Source organism: Triticum aestivum, chromosome 3A (genome assembly GCF_018294505.1).
Source record: "Triticum aestivum cultivar Chinese Spring chromosome 3A, IWGSC CS RefSeq v2.1, whole genome shotgun sequence".
NCBI classification, from domain to species: domain Eukaryota; kingdom Viridiplantae; phylum Streptophyta; class Magnoliopsida; order Poales; family Poaceae; genus Triticum; species Triticum aestivum.
In genome coordinates, this window is record NC_057800.1 from 562,196,798 (window position 1) to 562,217,221 (window position 20,424).

The window sequence follows — 20,424 nt, forward strand, 5'->3', positions numbered from 1 at the left end:
AGTGCGGTAGGCGGCATATGGCTTTGGTTTGCAAAGAGCTGGCAACCGACGCAATGCTGGACCAGATGTTGCGCATCTGCCCGGGCCGTCGGCCAATAGAAACCTGTAAGGAAGGCCTTGCTTACAAGGGCCCAGGCTGCAGCGTGGTGGCCGCCGAGTCCGGCATGGATTTCTGCCAAAAGTTCCTGCCCTTCCTCTTCGGAGATGCACCTTTGAAGGACTCCGGTAGTGCTTTACTTATAAAGCTCTCCCTCGTGGACCTTGTAGGCTTTAGATCGCCGCACTATGCAGCGTGCCTCATTTTGGTCCTCGGGTAGTTCCTGCCTGGTTAGGTAGGCCAGGAATGGTTCTGTCCACGGGGCGATGACGGCCCTTATAACGTGGGTTGAAGGTGTTATTTCGATGGCAGAGCCTCCGATTGTGTCAGAGTGTTCGGTATCTGGGGTTGTGGTCGGGTCCGGACTATTGTTGCCGGTGTCCCCTTCCCATACCACAGATGGTTTAAACAGTTTTTCCAGGAAGATGTTAGGTGGGACAGGGTCGCATTTAGCGCCAATACGGGCGAGGATACCTGCTGCCTGGTTGTTTTCCCGAGCCACATGGTGAAATTCAAGCCCCTCGAACCGAGCTGACATTTTGAGGACAGCATTGCGATATGCCGCCATTTTCGGATCCTTGGCATCAAAATCTCCATTTATTTGGGATATTGCGAGTTTCAAGTCCCCACGCACCTCCAGGCGTTGAATGCCCATGGAAACTACCATCCGGAGATCGTGTAATAGGGCCGCGTATTCGGCTGCGTTGTTGGAGTCTGTATATACTATTTGGAGTACGTATTGCACTGTATCTCTGGTGGGGGACGTCAGGACGACGCCAGCCCCCAGACCATCCAGCATTTCAGAGCCGTCAAAGTGCATGATCCAATTGGAGTATGCACCGTACTCTTTAGGGAGTTCAGCTTCTGTCCATTCGGCTACGAAATCGCCAGTACTTGCGACTTAATGGATCGCCGTGGTTTATATGTTATGTCGAACGGGAGGAGCTTGATAGCCCATTTGGCAATTCGCCCCATGGCATCACGATTGTTTATTATGTCGTTGAGTGGTACTTCGGAGGCCATCGTAATTGAACACTCTTGAAAGTAGTGTCGTAATTTCCGGGATGCCATGAATACCGCATATGCTATCTTTTGATAATGTGGGTACCATGATTTGCATGGAGTGAGGATGGTGGATACATAATATACCGGCTTTTGAAGTGGGAATTTATGTCCGTTCATTTCTCGTTCGACGACGAGCACTACGCTTACAACTTGGTGAGTTGCCGCTATATATAATAGCATTGGTTCATCAACATTTGGCGCGGCCAAGATTTGGTTGGTGGCCAGGATGGCTTTTATTTCTTCCAGTCCGGCCGTGGCTGCGTCCGTCCACTCGAAGTGTTCGGTGCACCGAAGAAGGCGATAAAGGGGAGTGCCTTTTCTCCTAGTCGGGAGATAAAGCGGCTTAAAGCCGCCACACATCCAGTTAATTTCTGGATTTACTTGAGGTCAGTTGGGATAGCCAACTGCGACAGAGCCCAGATTTTGGCCGGATTTGCTTCAATTCCTCTGCTGGAGACGATAAAGCCCAGGAGCTTTCTGGCGGGTACGCTGAAAACGCATTTTTCCGGATTGAGCTTAATGTCGTATGTTTGGAGATTGTCGAACGTGAGCCTCAAGTCGTCTATTAAGGAGTCGTCGTGTCTGGTTTTAACGACCACATCGTCGACGTATGCCTCCACTGTTTTGCCGATCTGCTTTTCTAGACATGTCTGAATCATGCGCTCATACGTCGCGCCGGCATTTTTGAGCCCGAAGGGCATTGTGTTAAAACAGAAGGGGCCGTATGGAGTGATAAATGTCGTTGCGGCTTGGTCGGACTCCGCCATCTTAATTTGGTGGTAACCGGAGTATGCGTCGAGGAAGCACAATGAGTCGTGTCCTGCGGTAGCATCGATAATTTGATCGATGCAAGGGAGGGGGAAGGGATCCTTTGGGCAAGCCTTATTAAGGTCCTTGAAGTCGACGCATAGGCGCCAGGATTTGTCCTTCTTTGGCACCATCACAAGGTTTGCTAGCCAGTCCGGATGCTTTATCTCTCTAATGAATCCGGCCTCCAGTAATTTGGCTAGCTCCTCTCCCATGGCTTGTCGCTTAGGTTCGGAGAAACGCCGGAGAGTCTGCTTGACCGGCTTGAATCCTTTTAGAATGTTAAGGCTATGCTCGGCCAGCCTGTGTGGGATTCCTGGCATGACTAAAGGATGCCAAGCGAATATGTCCCAATTCTCACGCAGGAACTCCCGTAGTGCGGCGTATACGGCGGGGTTTAGCTGTGCCCCAATGGACGCTATTTTTGTGGGGTCCGTTGGATGGACTTGGAATTTGACTATTTCGTCCGCTGGTTTAAAGGAGGTGGACTTGGATCTTTTGTCTAGTATCACGTTGTCCATGTCCACTGTGGAGCGCAACGCGGTTAATTCCTCCGCCACAAGGGCTTCGGATAATGCCTCGAGGGCCAATGCGGCTGTTTTGTTCTCGGCGCGGAGTGCTATGTCCGGATCACTAGCTAGAGTGATGATTACATTGGGTCCGGGCATTTTGAGCTTCATGTACCCATAATGGGGTATGGCTTGAAAAATTGTGAATGCCTCCCGCCCTAGAAGGGCGTGGTATCCGCTACTAAACGGGGCCACTTGGAATGTGATTTCTTCGGACCTGTAATTCTTCGGAGTGTCGAATACCACATCTAGTGTGATTTTCCCAGCGCAACGTGCCTCCCGACTGGGGATGATTCCTCGGAAGGTCGTGCTGCTTTGCTCAATACGGTTGCTGTCTATTTCCATTTTTCGAAGAGTCTCCTCATAAATGAGGTTTAATCCGCTATGTTGTCCATGAGTACTTTAGTGAGCCGAAAGCCGTCCACAATTGGACTGAGGACCAAAGCGGCTGGTACTCGGGCTGTTCGGAATTTAGGTTCGTCACTGGCATTAAAAGTGATAGCCGTGTCGCTCCATGGATTTATTGCTACCACGTGGCAAACTTCGGCAAGGCTGCAGAGTGTTCGCTTACGCCTATTATTTGAGGCGAAGGTCTCGAAGACTGTCAATACTGTATTGTTATCCACGGGAAGGTGCTCTGGGGTGTTTTGGATGAGGAGATCCTCACCGCTCTTGGCCACCTGCCGGAGTACCCAACATGCTCTAAGGCTATGTGTTGGTATGGTATCCGCTGTACTATGAATTTTGCAGGGCCCGTTAAGCCATCCCTCCAATACGATTCCACGCCCTGTAGTGGGCTTTTGCTTCTTTGTAATTGAGTTGGGCGACTTATGAGAGTGCACCCTTTTGGTTCGGACTGGGGGTTTTGTCAGGGCCGGATTGTCCCAAAATTGTGTCTGGGTTTTCTAGGCGCTTTCCATCGCACAGTATTTCCATACTATGGCCGCCAAGTCAGCGAAGTGTGCTATGTCACGGCGACTTATGGCATTGAGGATTCCCTTGTCGGTGCAATTGTTGCAAAAGAACGAAATTGTGTCTTCCTCGCGATAGTCCTTGACCTTGTTCATTACAAGGAGGAATCTAGCCCAATAGTGATGTACTGTATCTTGGGGCACTTGCCTAATGTGGGAAAGATCGTTTCTATCTGGGTGGGTGGGTGGATTTAAGTCCAGACCTTGACCCAATCTGAGATCCCGGGGCAGGGGAGTTTCCGATCTTGGAAGTTCGGGCTCCGGGATGTTGCTCCGCGGGTTCGGTATGCGACCTGATTCTAGGTTCAGGGTTAGGGCGATGTCCTCCCGTGAGCGGGTATCCGGCTCAGAGAGCTTGGGAATCCAGACATAGTGTAAGTGCATCTAGTGCCACCCCTAGTTGGTTTTGGAGTATTGACGACAAACCTAGTTGAGGGACTAATGTGTTTGTGAGAATTGCAGGATAACACAGGTAGAAGTCCCTCATTGATTCGGTTTTACTACCAGAGATGACCCCTAAAAATGTATGAAGACATTCAAGTCAAAGGTGGTATATGAAGATATTCACATTGAAGACTATGACAAGCGAAGACACTATATGAAGCCTATGGAGCTCGAAGACTTAGATATTTTGTAGTTCTTTTTCATTTGTGTTGAGTCATAGGAACCACCGTACTGTTAAGTGGGGTCCAAGAGAACCAGTCAGAATGACTGAAGTGATGCCTAAACCAAAAACCTATGTCTTTGAGTGAAGACTATGAGAGCGGATCTTGTCCAGAGTCAGACAAGTTAGCTTTGCTTGTAGCCCAAGTAAAGTTGCCGTGTGAGTTTGAAATCTGACCGTTGGAACACGTGTCAGTTCCTTAGTGACCCAGGGTCATTTCGGACAAATCAGGTCGGGTTGCCAAGTGGCATATATAGCCCACCCCCTACAACCATAAACGGTTGGCTGCTCAGATTGAAAGTACGGCTTTTGTCGTTTGAGAGCATCCCACCTCGAAGCCTTTGAGAGAGAATTCCTTGCGAGGATAAAGCCCTAACCACTAGAGCCAGAGAGAATTGGGCATCACTTAAGTCTTCTTGTCTGTGTGATCTGAAGACTTATTACACTTGAGGATTGTGCATCCTCCAGCCGGTTAGGCGTCGCGTTTTGAGCATCCAAGAGACATTGTGGATTGCTGGTGAACGATGTCTGTGAAGGTTTGGGAGTCCACCTTGAAGACTTACCAGAGTGATTGGGCGAGGTCTATGTGACCTTAGCTCAAGGAGAATACGGTGAGGACTGGGTGTCCTGAGCTGCGTGTTCAGGACTGGGTGTCCGGGACTGTGTATCCTAAGGTTTAAATACCTAGCCGCTCCAACCAGACGTACAGTTGTCACAGCAACTGGAACTGGTCCAACAAATCATTGTCTTCAACGAGTCACTGGTTTCATCTTCACTTCCCTTTACTTACTGTTACTCCTCGTGAAGTCATTGTATGTTTGCACTATCATTTGTCTTCACTGAGTGACTGCGTGTTCTGTTTGGCTTCACAATATCTTCCTACCTGATCCTTACTACCTAGTTGCTATTAGTCTTTGTGCTTTCACTTCATTGAATACTTGACTATGGTTTTCCTAGTGTAGTCTACCTTCCGCTGCATGGTAATAGGTTTAATTTTATCGTTTGTCTTCAAAACTTCTATGTTCTGAGGACTTTCATAAAAATCGCCTATTCACCCCCCCCCCCTAGTCGATATAACGCACTTTCAATTGGTATCAGAGCGAGGTGCTCCCTTATTCTGTGTGATTCGGTTTAACCACCTGGAGTTTTAGCTATGTCGACTGCAGGGATAATTAAAGTCTCCGCTGCATGCCCTGTCTTCGATGGAACTGAATATCCCTACTGGAAGAATAAGATGCGCATGCATCTTGAAGCCATTGACGTCGACCTATGGTATGTCGTCGAGAACAGCATTCCCAAGGCTGGAGAAGGTGTCACTGCTGCTGATGTCAAGAAATTCGTTCAACTGGACTCTACTGCCAAGAATATCATCTGTGGTCATCTGACCAAAGGACAGTATGGCCGTGTGAGTGCTTTGAAGACATCCAAGCTGGTCTGGGACTGGCTCTCCACGGTCAATGAAGGCATCTCAACCCAGAGAGATCAGAGAATCAGTGTCCTTCGCAACCTCTTCAACCACTTCAAGCGAAATGACAATGAGAATGTCCAGCACACATTTGACCGACTCACTGAAATCACAAATGAGCTTCAAGCCCTCGGCGCCACTGAGATCACCAAACATGAAGTCGCCAACACGCTGCTAAGATCACTTGATAGTTCGTTTGACATCCTGGCCCTGATGATTCAAGAACGTCCTGATTTCAAGACACTCGATCCGTCTGACATACTTGAGAGGCTCAACACACATGAGTTTTAGCTTTCTGAGAAAAGAGATATCTACGGTCCAAACTATGGGCGAACTCGTGCCTTGAAGGCAAAAGCTGTCTCCTCATCTGAAGAAGAATCTGACAGCAGTTCTGATGATCCTAAAGACATTGGAAGGGAACTTGCTATGCTTGTCAAGAAGTTCCAAAAATTCACCAAGAAGAAAGGCTTCAGAAAGTCTTCCCGATCAAGTTCAAGGAATGATGAAGCTCCTGCTCATGACTACAAGAAGAAAACATGTCACAAGTGCAAGAAACTTGGCCACTTCATCTCTGAGTGTCCATAGTGGTACAATGAGAACAAAAAGAAGAAGAAGAGCAAGGAATATGACTCTGACGACAAGAAGAAGAAGAAGAAGAAATACTCAAAGTCTTCTTCCAAGTCTTCCTCAAAGTCTTCATCACACAAGAAGAGATCATCTGGCAAGGCACGTGCGTTTGTTGGCAAGGAAATGGATTCAGAGGAGGAGTCTGCTTCTGAGGAGGCGGAGGTGGAGTCCGAGGAGGAGTCCGACTCAGGCGTCACAAGTCGGGCTACAGCATACATTGCCAAGTCCGTCTTCAACACTGAAGACAATGACTTCATCACCGACACCGATGCAAATGACAAGGACTACTCTGCTTCTACCTACTGCTTCATGGCACGCGGTACCAAGGTAAACACACGCACTACTCACTATCAAACATCTAGTGACGATGACTCTGATTGTGATTCAAAACCCAGCTACAAAACACTTGCTAAAATTGCAACTGAACAACAGAAAGCTATGGAACATATTCAAAAACTGTTAGACAGAAGCGATGATCTGTTAGGTGCTGAAATGACTCGATCTGAATCCTTAATTGAAGACATAAAAAATCTTCACATTAAGTATCAGGAACTTGAAAGTCGTCATGAAACTCTCTCAACAACTCATGAAAAGCTTGCTTATGATTATCTTCAAAGGAAGAAAGATCTTGAGAAATTGAGAGCGGTTCATGAAGATCTTCAAAAGGAAAACGAGTCACTTCGCGCCAAACAGATCAGTCCCGCTCAGGAAGGATTTGAACCACCATGTCTTAAATGCATTGAGCGTGATAATGCTACTTCTGTTGTTGAATGTTCTACTGCTACTGTTGTTGCAATATCTTCAACTGTTGATGTGGTAACTAGCCCCTCTGTTGAGGATACCACCACTATTGCTGATGAGAATGCTAGGTTGAAGACATTGCTTGAAATAGGGATGTACAAAAGTCTTCAAGGGCATCAGACACTATGTGATGTCCTCAAAAAGCAGATTCTGAACCGAAACCCTAGGAAAGAGGGTGTTGGGTTCGTAAGGAAAATGAATGCAGATGGATCTTACTGGAAACCTGAGCAGTACCCCAAAACTATGTGGGTTGCTGCAAAGGAACCTTCAGCAGATCCATCCAATCTATCTGGCTTCACTTGTGCTAACCCCATTATCATTGATGAATCCTTTGATGCAAACTATATACTGTTTAAGAATCAGAATGGTGAAGTGTTTGCCAGGTACATTGGTACTAACTGTAGGAATGGACCACCTATGAAGAAGATCTGGGTTCCGAAAAGGTGTCTGGAGAATCTTACTATGAATGTCATTATGACACCTCACTTCAAGAAGACAAACCTCAGACCAAAGGCTTCATACAGTCCAAAGGCTTCATACGGACAGAGGACTCACCTGAGTCGCACTAACACAAATGCTTTGCAGGGAAACCATACTCAGGCATATGAATATGAGAGCAGTTCATCAAACGGCCATGTTCATAAGACCAAGAACTATTCTGCTTATTCTTATGAGTACTATTGTCCGCCTGCAAGACTGTTTGCTAGGGCTTCAAAGCCAAAATTCTTAGATGATGCACTTAGACTTATTGCTTCTAAGCCACCCTTGAAGATGTGGGTGGCTAAGAAAGCTTGACCCTCTTTTGCAGGGAAAGGTCTCGAGCAGAAAACCAAAATCGTCTGACGCTATTGCTGGGGACCTTAAACATCTTGTAGGGCGCAAGATCAAATGCCCGAATGGTCTTACTATGTACTTCGTTCCTGAATCGCTTGCTACTCTCCCTATTAGTCCTAACCTGGATCTAAGCTTTCACAACCCACTGGTTCGTCAAATGTTTTTGCTTCACAATGCTCTTGGTGAAGCCTAGCCCCCTAACTACACTGTAGGGTATGACACCAGCGTCTTCAGAATGGATTATTGACAGTGGGTGTACAAATCACATGACTAGCAAAAGAAGTCTTCTTATGGACTCAACCTTACGTCCATCCGACAAGAGCCACATCACATTTGCTGACACTGGTAAAAGTAAGGTATTGGGTCTAGGTAGAGTTGCAATCTCAAGGGATCAACACATGGATAAAGTCATGCTTGTTGAATCCCTTGGCTTCAACTTAATGTCTGTCTCAATGCTTTGCGATTTGAACATGATCGTAATATTTGGAAAATATCGTTGCCTTGTGCTAATGGAATCTGACAAGTCTCTAGTGTTTGAAGGGTATCGAAAAGATGATTTGTACGTGGTAGATTTCTCAGCAGGACCATAGCTTGCAGTATGTCTTCTAGCAAAGGCTTCAGAATGCTGGCTCTGGCATCGGAGGCTTGGGCATGCTGGCATGAGGAACCTCCACACCCTTGCGAAGAAGAAGCATGTCATAGGCATCGAGGGTGTCAAGTTCAAGAAAGACCACTTATGCGGTGCCTGTGAAGCAGGGAAGATGACGAGGGCCAAACATCCCTCGAAGACAATCATGACCACTACTCGACCCTTCGAACTGCTTCACATGGATCTTTTCGGTCCCACTCATTACTCAACTCTTACTACTACTGCTTGCCTCTATGGCTTCGTTATTGTTGATGATTATTCTAGATATACTTGGGTGCACATAATCCTTTACAAGACTGAAGTGCAGGATGTCTTCAGACGCTTCGCCAATCGAGCTATGAACAATTTTGGCGCCAAGATAAAGCACATCAGAAGTACAATGGCACTGAATTCAAGAACACTGGCCTTGATACATATCTTGACACCTTGGGTATCACACATGAATTCTCAGCTCCGTACACGCCATAGCAGAATGGCGTCGTCGAACACAAGAACAGAACACCCATTGAGATGGCCAGAACGATGCTAGATGAATACAAGACCCCAAGAAAATTCTGGCCTGAAGCCATTCATACTGCATGCCATACAATCAATCGTGTTTATCTTCACAAGCTTCTGAACAAGACATTTTATGAGCTCCTTACTGGAAAGAAGCCAAATGTCAGTTACTTCAGAGTATTTGGCGCAAGGTGCTGGATCAAGGACCCACATCACACCTCAAAGTTTGCACCAAAAGAACATGAGGGTTTTATGCTTGGATATGGAAAGGATTCGCACTCTTACAGAGTCTTCAATCTCTTTCATTACAAAGTGGTTGAAACAGTGGATGTGCGGTTCGATGAGACCAACAGTTCACAAAGAGAGCAACTGCCAAATGTGCTAGATGAAGTTCCATCCAGTGAATCAATCAAGCTAATGGGAGCTGGAGAAATTATACCTTCTGAAGCTCATCCTAAAGAAGAACTTATCATCTCAGCACCTGATCAACATGAAGACAATGCTCAGCCTGAAGACATTCCCTCTAACAACGACAATGAACAACAAGAGCAAAGCCTTCGCCCTGTACATCCTCGCGTTGCCAATGAAGTGCAGATTGAAAGAATAATTGATAGCATCAATGCACCTGGTCCACTCACTCGTTCAAGGGCAACTCAGCTAGCAAATTTCTGTGGGCACTTCGCATTCGTCTCAATAACAGAACCCAAGAAAGTTGAAGAAGCCTTCATGGAACCTGAATGGATTCAAGCTATGCAAGAAGAGCTTCAACAGTTTGAGCTGAATAATGTATGGGAACTAGTTAAGCGTCCTGATCCACGGAAGCACAATATAATAGGCACCAAATGGATATACCACAACAAGCAAGATGAGCATGGTCAAGTTGTCAAAAACAAAGCTCGTCTCGTTGCTCAAGGATATACTCAAGTGGAAGGCATTAACTTCGATGAAACATTTGCTCCTGTGGCTAGACTTGAAGCCATACGCATACTGCTGGCCTATGCAAATCATCATAACATACTTCTATATCAAATGGATGTGAAGAGTGCCTTTCTCAATGGCAAGATTGAAGAAGAAGTGTATATTGCACAACCGCCTGGCTTTGAAGATCCAAAACATCCTGACATGGTATACAAGCTCAACAAGGCACTGTATGGCCTCAAACAAGCCCCTCGGGCCTGGTATGACACACTCAAATACTTCCTGAAGAGCAAAGGCTTCATACCTAGTTCCCTAGATCCCACTCTCTTCACGAAGACATATGATGGTGAACTGTTTGTATGCCAAATATATGTGGATGACATTATCTTCGGCTGCACCAATCAGAAGTACAGTGAAGAGTTTGGATATATGATGCAAGAGCAATATCAGATGTCCATGATGGGGGAGCTGAAGTTCTTCCTCGGTCTTCAAATACGACAACAACGCAATGGCATCTTCATATCTCAAGAGAAGTATCTCAAAGATTGCCTGAAGAAGTTTGGTATGCAAGACTGTAAAGGCTTCACAACACCAATGCCAGCCAAACATCATCTGGGTCCTGACGACAATGGTAAAGAGTTTGATCAAAAGGTATACCGCTCCATGATTGGTTCTTTACTTTATCTATGTGCATCTAGGCCAGATATTATGCTTAGTGTTTGCATGTGTGCTCGATTTCAAGAGGCACCAAAGGAGTCGCATCACTTAGCTGTGAAGCGAATTCTTTGATATTTGGCTCACACCCCAACTCTAGGATTATGGTATCCAAAGGGCTTAGAGTTTGATCTGGTTGGATTTTCGGATGCTGATTATGCTGGTGACAAAGTCGATCGCAAGTCTACGTCAGGCACATGTCACTTTCTGGGACGATCACTTGTATGTTGGTCTTCAAAGAAGCAGAACTGTGTATCTCTCTCCACTGCTGAATCTGAATACATTGCCGCTGGATCTTGCTGCGGTCAGCTTCTATGGATAAAGCAAACACTCAAGGACTATGGCATTCATCTGAAGCAAGTGCCACTTTACTGCGACAACGAAAGCGCCATCAAGATTGCCAACAACCCAGTTCAGCACTCGAAGACAAAGCACATTGAAATTCGTCATCACTTTCTCAGAGATCATGTTGTGAAGGAAGACATTGATATCATACACATCAACATTGAAGAGCAATTGGCAGATATCTTCACCAAGCCCTTGGATGAGAAGAGGTTTTGCAAGTTACGGTGTGAGCTAAATATCCTGGAATCCTCAAATGTCCTGTGATCAGGCACACATCCTAACCCTTATGCATATTGATGACTTAGATGTGCAACACACGAAGTAAAGTATATCTTCAATCAATGAAGACATACATTCTAAGTGTGAATACATTAATGTGGAATTTGACTTCTGAGCGCCACGATAATTGTGCGCCGTGTCTGGGTCTAATACTTCCTATACGGTGGGTAACGCCACCACCAAACATTCTATTTTGAAGTGTTTCACTCATGGCGTTACCTTGCAATGTCTTCACATTTGGTTTGGCTTCGATCTCAACATATTTTCACGATTATCTTCACTATGTTGATTATATATATATATATATATATATATATATATATATATACTAGTGTTCTGTCCTCTACAGCATTCACTTATAGCTATGTCTTCATGTTGAATCTTTTGAACTAAGTGAATGTGATCGGACCCTAACCTCTCTATGCTTTCTATCTCAAACTCTATCTCTCCAAGTCATATGCATTCTATTGAAACTGTCGAATGTCTTCTCTGCGTCCTTGTCAGCAGAAGATACAGAGACAACCATTAAGTCCGTTTTCAATGCTCATTCCTCCACATGAAATCCGGAGAAGTAGGAACGACCACCCGACAATCTAGGCGTGCGTGGGACATGGAACAAACCCCAAAATTCCGCATAATGGCCACGTGTTCCTTAGATGCGAATCGCCAGGGGCACCTGTGTAATAGCATAGTGCCGCCCATGTACCTATAAATACACACTCACAGCGGTCATTATCTCTTCTTCCACCCTCGCATGAACCCTAGCGCCACCGCTAGCCCTCGACGACGCCGGCGACGAAGCACTTCACTGCCGCAACCTCTCCGACGCCGTCTTCACGCCGACCGCGGACATCGTCCTCTCCGCCGTTGTCGTAGGTGTCCTCCGTCACCAAGTTAGGGCACGGAAGATCGACTGCTCGGCCTCATCTTACACTCCGTCTAGCAGTTCTTAGTGTGGTAAATAAAACTTCCTCTTTTTACAGCACCATTGATCCTATGGATTTGTCACTTTCTACCACAAGCAGTTTCTGTTCACACAAGCTAGATCTCTCTCATACTGCATCTCATAACATGCCTAGTATATTCACTTGTGGTTCACAAAGTAGTTAGATTCCTCACTTGTACTGATCTGTGGATTCGTACAAATCTGGAACCAACTTCTTATCTATGAGTGAATGTCTTCGCACGATGAGGTCAATGTCTTCTAAACTGATTTATCTTCAAAATCTTCTGAGAATGCATATGACCTCTTCCCCTTCCCTCGCACCTTAATGCTGTCACAGGTACATGTCCATGGGAGAATCCTTTGGTTCTCATAGTCTGCATTCATTTGCAGAATTCTTACAGCATCACATAAATTCGCCCGAAGCCAGTTCCTGTTGGTCCAGCAAACGAAAACCTTTGAAGCCTTTGAACGTCTTGAAGCCTTTCAAGTTAAAGTATATGGCTTCAGAGAAAGCAGCAAGGAAGGATGGCAGAAAGCGTCATGGTGAAACATCCAGAGATCTGCCAGATGAACTCTCAGAAATGTACAAGACAGATCCTGAAGAGGATTACAGTCAGCGCAAGACCCGAATCCAATGGATTCGAAGATATTGGGCAGAACAATGGTTCAAATACAGATTTGTGACCTGGGAGTTTGCTGAGAAAAACGCCATCAAGATACCGTGGGGAGACTTCCTATTCAAGAATCTTCTACCCATGTCCAGAGATGAAGCCATTGCTCAAGGCTTCTATCCATGCATGGTCCGTGGACCACAGCCTGCTGATGCACACTTGTCGTCACTGCTATGGTGTCGTGACGACAATCTATTCAAGCGCAACTTCCAGTTTGCTCAGAACTCAGCGAAGTAGAACAAGAAGACTTTTGGGTTAGACTTCAACCCTGGTCCCTCAGCACCAAGGGCAGATGGCACACGAGATGCTGAACCCAATGTCATCGGTCCTTTCACCAACCTTGAAGGCCTCATCACCTACATCTTAGTTCAAGGGACTGCAGTGAATGAGCCTGCAGCTGACACTGAATCAGAAGCAGCTCCTGCAGCTCTGAAGACAAAGAAGCTGAAGAAGCCTAAAGCTTCAAAACCTGCCCCTTCACCAAAAGTCTCAAGGGCGAAGCCACTGGCAACTGCACCTCCTGAAGACAGTGTGCAGTCTGAAGACTTATCACGCATCTCCAAGCCCCAGAAGGCCAAGATGCCTCTGCCTCACACTGGCCAAGAGCTAACAGCTGCTGCCATTCTGCGCAATGATGACATTGATCTGTCAAGTGATGAAGATCTTGCAGAAGACGCTCTTGAGCAACTCATCAAGAGCAAAGAAGAAGCAGAAATCTTCGATGATCTGCCTCTCTTTGATGTCACTATCATCCACAACTTCATTGACGAGTGGTTTGACACGCCAAACATCAGCTTTGAAGATCTGCAGCTACCCATTGGCCTCAGTGTCTTCTTCCAAGGCGCCATTTCTTCAGAACTTACTATTGCCCAGCGCATTGTTGAACTGAAGCAGAAGATTGACTATGAAAAGGCTCAGTTCAAGAAGCATATGGCCAAGCTCAACGTGCAAGAAGTGAAAAACTTCAAAACAATGATGCACGAGCTCAAGGAAGCCTTTGTGAAGAAGCGTGCAGAAGCTCAGGGTTCGCGTGAGCGCATGAAGACTCTGGCTGACAGATGTGTGCAAGCCAATAATGAGGCTGAGAAGCGCAAGGCACATGGGCGTCCTGGCATCGACCCCAAGATGGCCGCAAAGAAGAAGAAGAAGCCTGCTACGGCTGAACCTGATGCACCAAGGCAAGAAGCAGTTCCGATTGTCTTCCCAACTAGACTGACTGGCTCGAAGCCAAAAAGCCGGTCAACAGCTTCAGAGCTCAAGAAGACAAGGTCTGCTGAGGCTGAGGCCAGGAAGAGGAAACACTCTGAAGCCTCTCCTACTGCCCCCTCCAAGAAGAAGAGGAAGACCAAGAAAGCTCGGGCTGCTTCCACAGAGCCCTTGATAGTTGAACCCATTTCTATGGTCTATCTTGAAGCTGAACGACAACTGACAATTCATGAGCCTGCTTCCAAAGAGGCTCATGAAGCTGAAGACATTCCAGCAGCTGATCCCATCGCTGCTGAAGACATTGGTCATCATGACAATGTAGTAGATGGTGCAGTCCTTCCTCGGTTTGAAAACAGTGAACTCATCAGCATTGGTCATCCACTGACGCCAATTGCACAGGATGCTTCATGGGCGGATCGCCCACAAGAGGAACAAGACTATGAGGCCCAGCCCACTCCAACTCAACAGGCATCGTTTGCGTTCTGCAGGCTTCGCAAAGGTCCAAGGCCTCAAGTCTCTGCTGAAGACATTCCGGCTGCATCAGCCGCAGAAGAAGGAGTCCCACAAGATCCCACTCCCCTGTCCCACCAAGAAGCAGTTCTCCAGGAGAATGTGCTTGTGACCGACCCTCCAGCTAGTCAAGTGGAGGATGAAAATCGTGAGGCTGCCACAATCACCAATGAAGCTAATGTGGAGCCCTCCCCAACAAAGGCATCAGAAGACAGTGAAGCCACTGATCCCGCCACTTCTGTTCCTAAGTCTGCTGCCGGTCCTCAATTCGACTATCATGTTGAGCACAGGCCTTAGGTCCAGAAGCCAATCCCAAGACTGCCAAGGTTTCTAGGTCCTGCATCAGCACCTGGCTCCTTCAACATCAATGGCTTCAGGGCAGACAACACGTTCTTCAATAGCTCCAGGAACCCCTACTCAAGGGAAAGGATATCATCTGATCGGTTCTGGAGCTATCCTCAGCGAAGCTATTACTCTTGCATTCTTTACAACCAAGGTCGCATCTTCCCACACAAGCGCCTTAACGTTGAAGCTATAGCTGGTCTGCCCTGTCTGGAAGAAGCTTTAGATTGCTTCAAGGAAGTTGGACTGCTGTCATTCATTACTGACGAAGAGCATTGGAATGAAGAGCTACTACTTCAATTCTATGCCACACTTCACATCAGAGGGTACAACAGAGATCCGAAGACTTGGGTCCTGGAGTGGATGACTGGCAACGTTCATCATGAAGCCAATGCATTTGACATCATTGAGCTCACTGGCTTGCCCACTCCTGGCGATCTCTTCGAGCAAGGCTGTCAGCTGCATACTGAAGCTATTGAGAGCATCTTTCAGCGGCCAGAACCTGATATGAGTCAGATGCTCAGCATGATGAAGCCATTGCCCCAAGATGCTACTTATCCCATAGAGTTCTTCGTTGAAGACCTTGAGTATCTGACAAGAACCATCTATCACATCATCAGGCGAACTCTCTGGCCTATCAAAGGGCACTCTCCAAATGCCAAGCTTTAGGGTGCAATGAAGACTTTGGTCTTCTATATACTTCATGGCAAATGCTTCAATGCACAGGACTTCTTCATACGCCAACTTGCTGCATCAGGCATTGATCTGCTTGGTTTGAAGTTCTACGCCCCTTGGGTCATGCGGCTGATCAAGCTACACTCCGCCATCTCGTATCAGCCCTCAGCCCGCAACCATCGGATCTTCTTGCCTGACGTGGACATGTCTACTGAAGCCATATATTCTGAGCCTGCCAAGCAACCTCTAAGTCTTCAGAATGCAGAACATCAGAGTTTTACTCAAAACGTTGAAGGCGTTGAAGTAGTTTCTCAGGTGTATCCTTTGGCTGGCACTACACGTGCACCACACCCTGCTTCCACTGAAGCCACTGACAGTGCCACTGCTCCAAGACCCAAGAAGTGCACTCGTGTTCTCAACGACCGAGAGCTTCTTGTGGCTCTACATCAGAAACAGGATAGGCATCATGACTGGCTGAAGCGTCAGATGAAAAGCCTCTTGGTGGAAGTTAATCGCGTTCGCAATCTTGCCACCAAGAATGCTTTCGTTGCCCATGAAACCTGTCGCCACACATGGAAAGGGCTCATGATGATGTGTTCTGAAGCTGATCTTCAAGAGGATGGCTTCACTGAGAGATTCAAGTTTGACTCCACACCTCCTCGAAGGGCTGTGCTGCTAGGAACTCCATCCCTTGAAGACTCTGAGTTCTCTTCCTCTGCTGCCACAGTGACTGCCAGAATTATTAAGGAAGAAGACGCTGCTACTTCACCGCCACCTCCTTCAGCACCTCCAAGCTCTTCTGCACCGCCAAACAACACCAACAACCCTGCTACTTCACCTACTCCTCATGGGAACGAGTAGAGGCTCTATGTCTTCAAACCTTTTTGGTCATTACTGACAAAAGGGGGAGAAGCATATGAGATTGATAGTCTTCAAGCGGGTCCATATGGGCGGGTGCTTTATATTTTGCTTCGTGCTTACAACTCTCATTTTTGCTACATTTGGTTCTTATGAGTTGTAACACTTAAACTAGATGGTCGTCTGCTACTTATTTGCCACCTTGTTTTGCGAAGATAAATTCCGCAGGTGCGACGATAAATTCCGCACTTAGCTCATTCTGTAGACGTCCATTTTCCATTATGCATGTCATTATCTTCATATACTTTCACATGCATAGTGGATTGTCATCATAAGTTGAAGTGGATCTCCACAAGTACAACCTGCCATGTGCATTTGCATTCCAAAAGCAAATTAACTTATATGCACATCTTCAGGGGGAGCCCTTGCAACTTATGAAGACAATTCCTTATCCTTTACAATTTCATAGATTATATTCCCCGTTGAAAACTTCAACTAGTTTGTCATCAATCACCAAAAAGGGGGAGATTGTAAGTGCATCTAGTGCCACCCCTAGTTGGTTTTGGAGTATTGACGACAAACCTAGTTGAGGGACTAATGTGTTTGTGAGAATTGCAGGATAACACAGGTAGAAGTCCCTCATTGATTCGGTTTTACTACCAGAGATGACCCCTAAAAATGTATGAAGACATTCAAGTCAAAGGTGGTATATGAAGATATTCACATTGAAGACTATGACAAGAGAAGACACTATATGAAGCCTATGGAGCTCGAAGACTTAGATCTTTTGTAGTTCTTTTTCTTTTGTGTTGAGTCATAGGAACCACCGTACTGTTAAGTGGGGTACAAGAGAACCAGTCAGAATGACTGAAGTGATGCCTAAACCAAAAACCTATGTCTTCGAGTGAAGACTATGAGAGCGAATCTTGTCCAGAGTCAGACAAGTCAGCTTTGCTTGTAGCCCAAGTAAAGTTGTTGTGTGAGTTTGAAATCTGACCGTTGGAACACGTGTCAGTTCCTTAGTGACCCAGGGTCATTTCGGACAAATCAGGTCGGTTTGCCAAGTGGCTATAAATAGCCCACCCCTACAACCATAAACGGTTGGCTGCTCAGATTGAAAGTACGGCTTTTGTCGTTTGAGAGCATCCCACCTCGAAGCCTTTGAGAGAGAATTCCTTGCGAGGATAAAGCCCTAACCACCAGAGCCAGAGAGAATTGGGCATCACTTAAGTCTTCTTGTCTGTGTGATCTGAAGACTTATTACACTTGAGGACTGTGCATCCTCCAGCCAGTTAGGCGTCGCGTTCTGAGCATCCAAGAGACATTGTGGATTGCCGGTGAATGAAGTCTGTGAAGGTTTGGGAGTCCACCTTGAAGACTTACCAGAGTGATTGGGCGAGGTCTATGTGACCTTAGCTCAAGGAGAATATGGTGAGGACTGGGTGTCCTGAGGTGCGTGTTCAGGACTGGGTGTCCGGGACTGTGTGTCCTAAGGTTTAAATACCTAGCCGCTCCAACCAGACGTACAGTTGTCACAGCAACTGGAACTGGTCCAACAAATCATTGTCTTCAATGAGTCACTGGTTTCATCTTCACTTCCCTTTACTTACTGTTACTCCTCGTGAAGTCATTGTATGTTTGCACTATCATTTGTCTTCACTGAGTGACTGCGTGTTTTGTTTGGCTTCACAATATCTTCCTACCTGATCCTTACTACCTAGCTGCTATTAGTCTTTGTGCTTTCACTTCATTGAATACTTGACTATGGTTTGCCTAGTGTAGTCTACCTTCCGCTGCATGGTAATAGGTTTAATTTTATAGTTTGTCTTCAAAACTTCTATGTTCTTAAGACTTTCATAAAAATCGCCTATTCACCCCCCCTCTAGTCGATATAACGCACTTTCACATAGTTCATCCTCATGATAGAGGAATAATTGCCGTGTTGCTCCTCCACCACCGCTATCTGATGGGTGACCGGCGGAGAGTTAATCTCCCTTTGGTCGGATTAAGCCTGATCCGATCGTAGTCCGTAGCGACTCCCAGAGCGGCGATGCGAACCAAGAGCTCGTTCAAGGAGGAGAGATCCATTGGATCCATCTGCTCGGCGAATTTCAAGCCGATGTGGAGGCTATTTTCAATGACCGGAGAGGTCATCGTCGGCGCAACGGCCGAGCGGGCGGGCATGACAAAGCCGCCTAGTCAGAGAGTTTGGCCTACAGCCAGGGCTCCTCCAGAGGTGATGTTGTCCTTGACAATGAGACAAGCCATCCCCCCTTATGATGACGACACAGTGGAACTCTCAATGAAAGCACCAATGTCGGTGTCAAAACCGGCGGATCTCGGGTAGGGGGTCCCGAACTGTGCGTATAAGGCGGATGGTAACAGGAGGCAGGGGACACGATGTTTACCCAGGTTCGGGCCTTCTTAATGGAGGTAATACCCTACGTCTTGCTTGATTGTTCTGGATCATATGAGTATTACAAGAGTTGATCTACCACGAGATCATAGAGGCTAAACCCTAGAAGCTAGACTATGGTATGACCGTATGTTGTCCTACGGACTAAACCCTCCGGTTTATATAGATATCGGAGGGGGCTAGGGTTACACAAGGTCGGTTACAAGGGAGGAGATGTACATATCCATATTGCCTAGCTTGCCTTCCACGCCAAGGAGAGTCCCATCCAGACACGAGACGAAGTCTTCAATCTCGTATCTTCATAGTCCAACAGTCCGGCCAAAGGATATAGTCCGGCTGTCCGGAGACCCCCTAATCTAGGACTCCCTCAGTGGGTGTATGATACTGGCGAAAGGTGAGCGGTATTAGAGAGGCTAGCAATGGTGGAAGGAAGAAAAGTGTGTATGATCCATGGACTGAACCTTAGTCATAAAGAACTCATATACTTATTGCAAAAATCTACAAGTTATCAAAGCAAAGTATTACGCACATGCTCCTAGGGGGATAGATTGGTTGGAAAAGACCATCGCTCGTCCCCGACCGCCACTCATAAGGAAGACAATCAATAAATAAATCATGCTCCGACTTCATCACATAACGGTTCACCATGCGTTCATGCTACGGGAATCACAAACTTTAACACAAGTATTTCTCAAATTCACAACTACTCGACTATCATGACTCTAATATCACCATCTCCATATCTCAAAACAATTATCAAGTATCAAACTTCTCATAGTATTCAACACACTCATAAGAAAAAATTTATTAATCTTGAATGCATAACATAATTAAAGCAAATTACCATGCTGTTTTGTAGGACTCCCAAATAATCTAAGTGAAGCATGAGAGGACAATAGTTTCTATAAAACAAATCCACCGACGTGCTCTAAAAGATATAAGTGAAGCACTAGAGCAAAAACTGTATAACTCAAAAGATATAAGTGAAGCACATAGTGTATTCTAACAATTTTCGAATCATCTGTGTCTCTCTCAAAAGGTGTGTAAAGCAAGGATGATTGTGGAAAACTAACAAATAAATACTCAAATAATACAAGACGCTCCAAGCAAAACACATATCATGTGGTAAATAAAAATATAGCTCCAAGTAAAGTTATCGATGGTAGTAGACGAAAGAGGGGATGCCTTCCGGGGCATCCCCAAACTTTGGATTTTAGGTGTCCTTAGATTACCTTGGGGTGCCATGGGCATCCCCAAGCTTAGGCTATTTCTACTCCTTGTTCCATAATCCATCAAATCTTTTACCCAAAACTTGAAAACTTCACAATACAAAACTTAAAGTAGAAAATCTCGTGAGCTCCATTAGCAAAAGAAAACAAAACACCACTTCAAGGTACTGTAATGAACTCATTCTTTATTTATATTGGTGTTAAACCTACTGTATTCCAACTTATCTATGGTTTATAAACTATTTTACTAGCCATAGATTCATTAAAA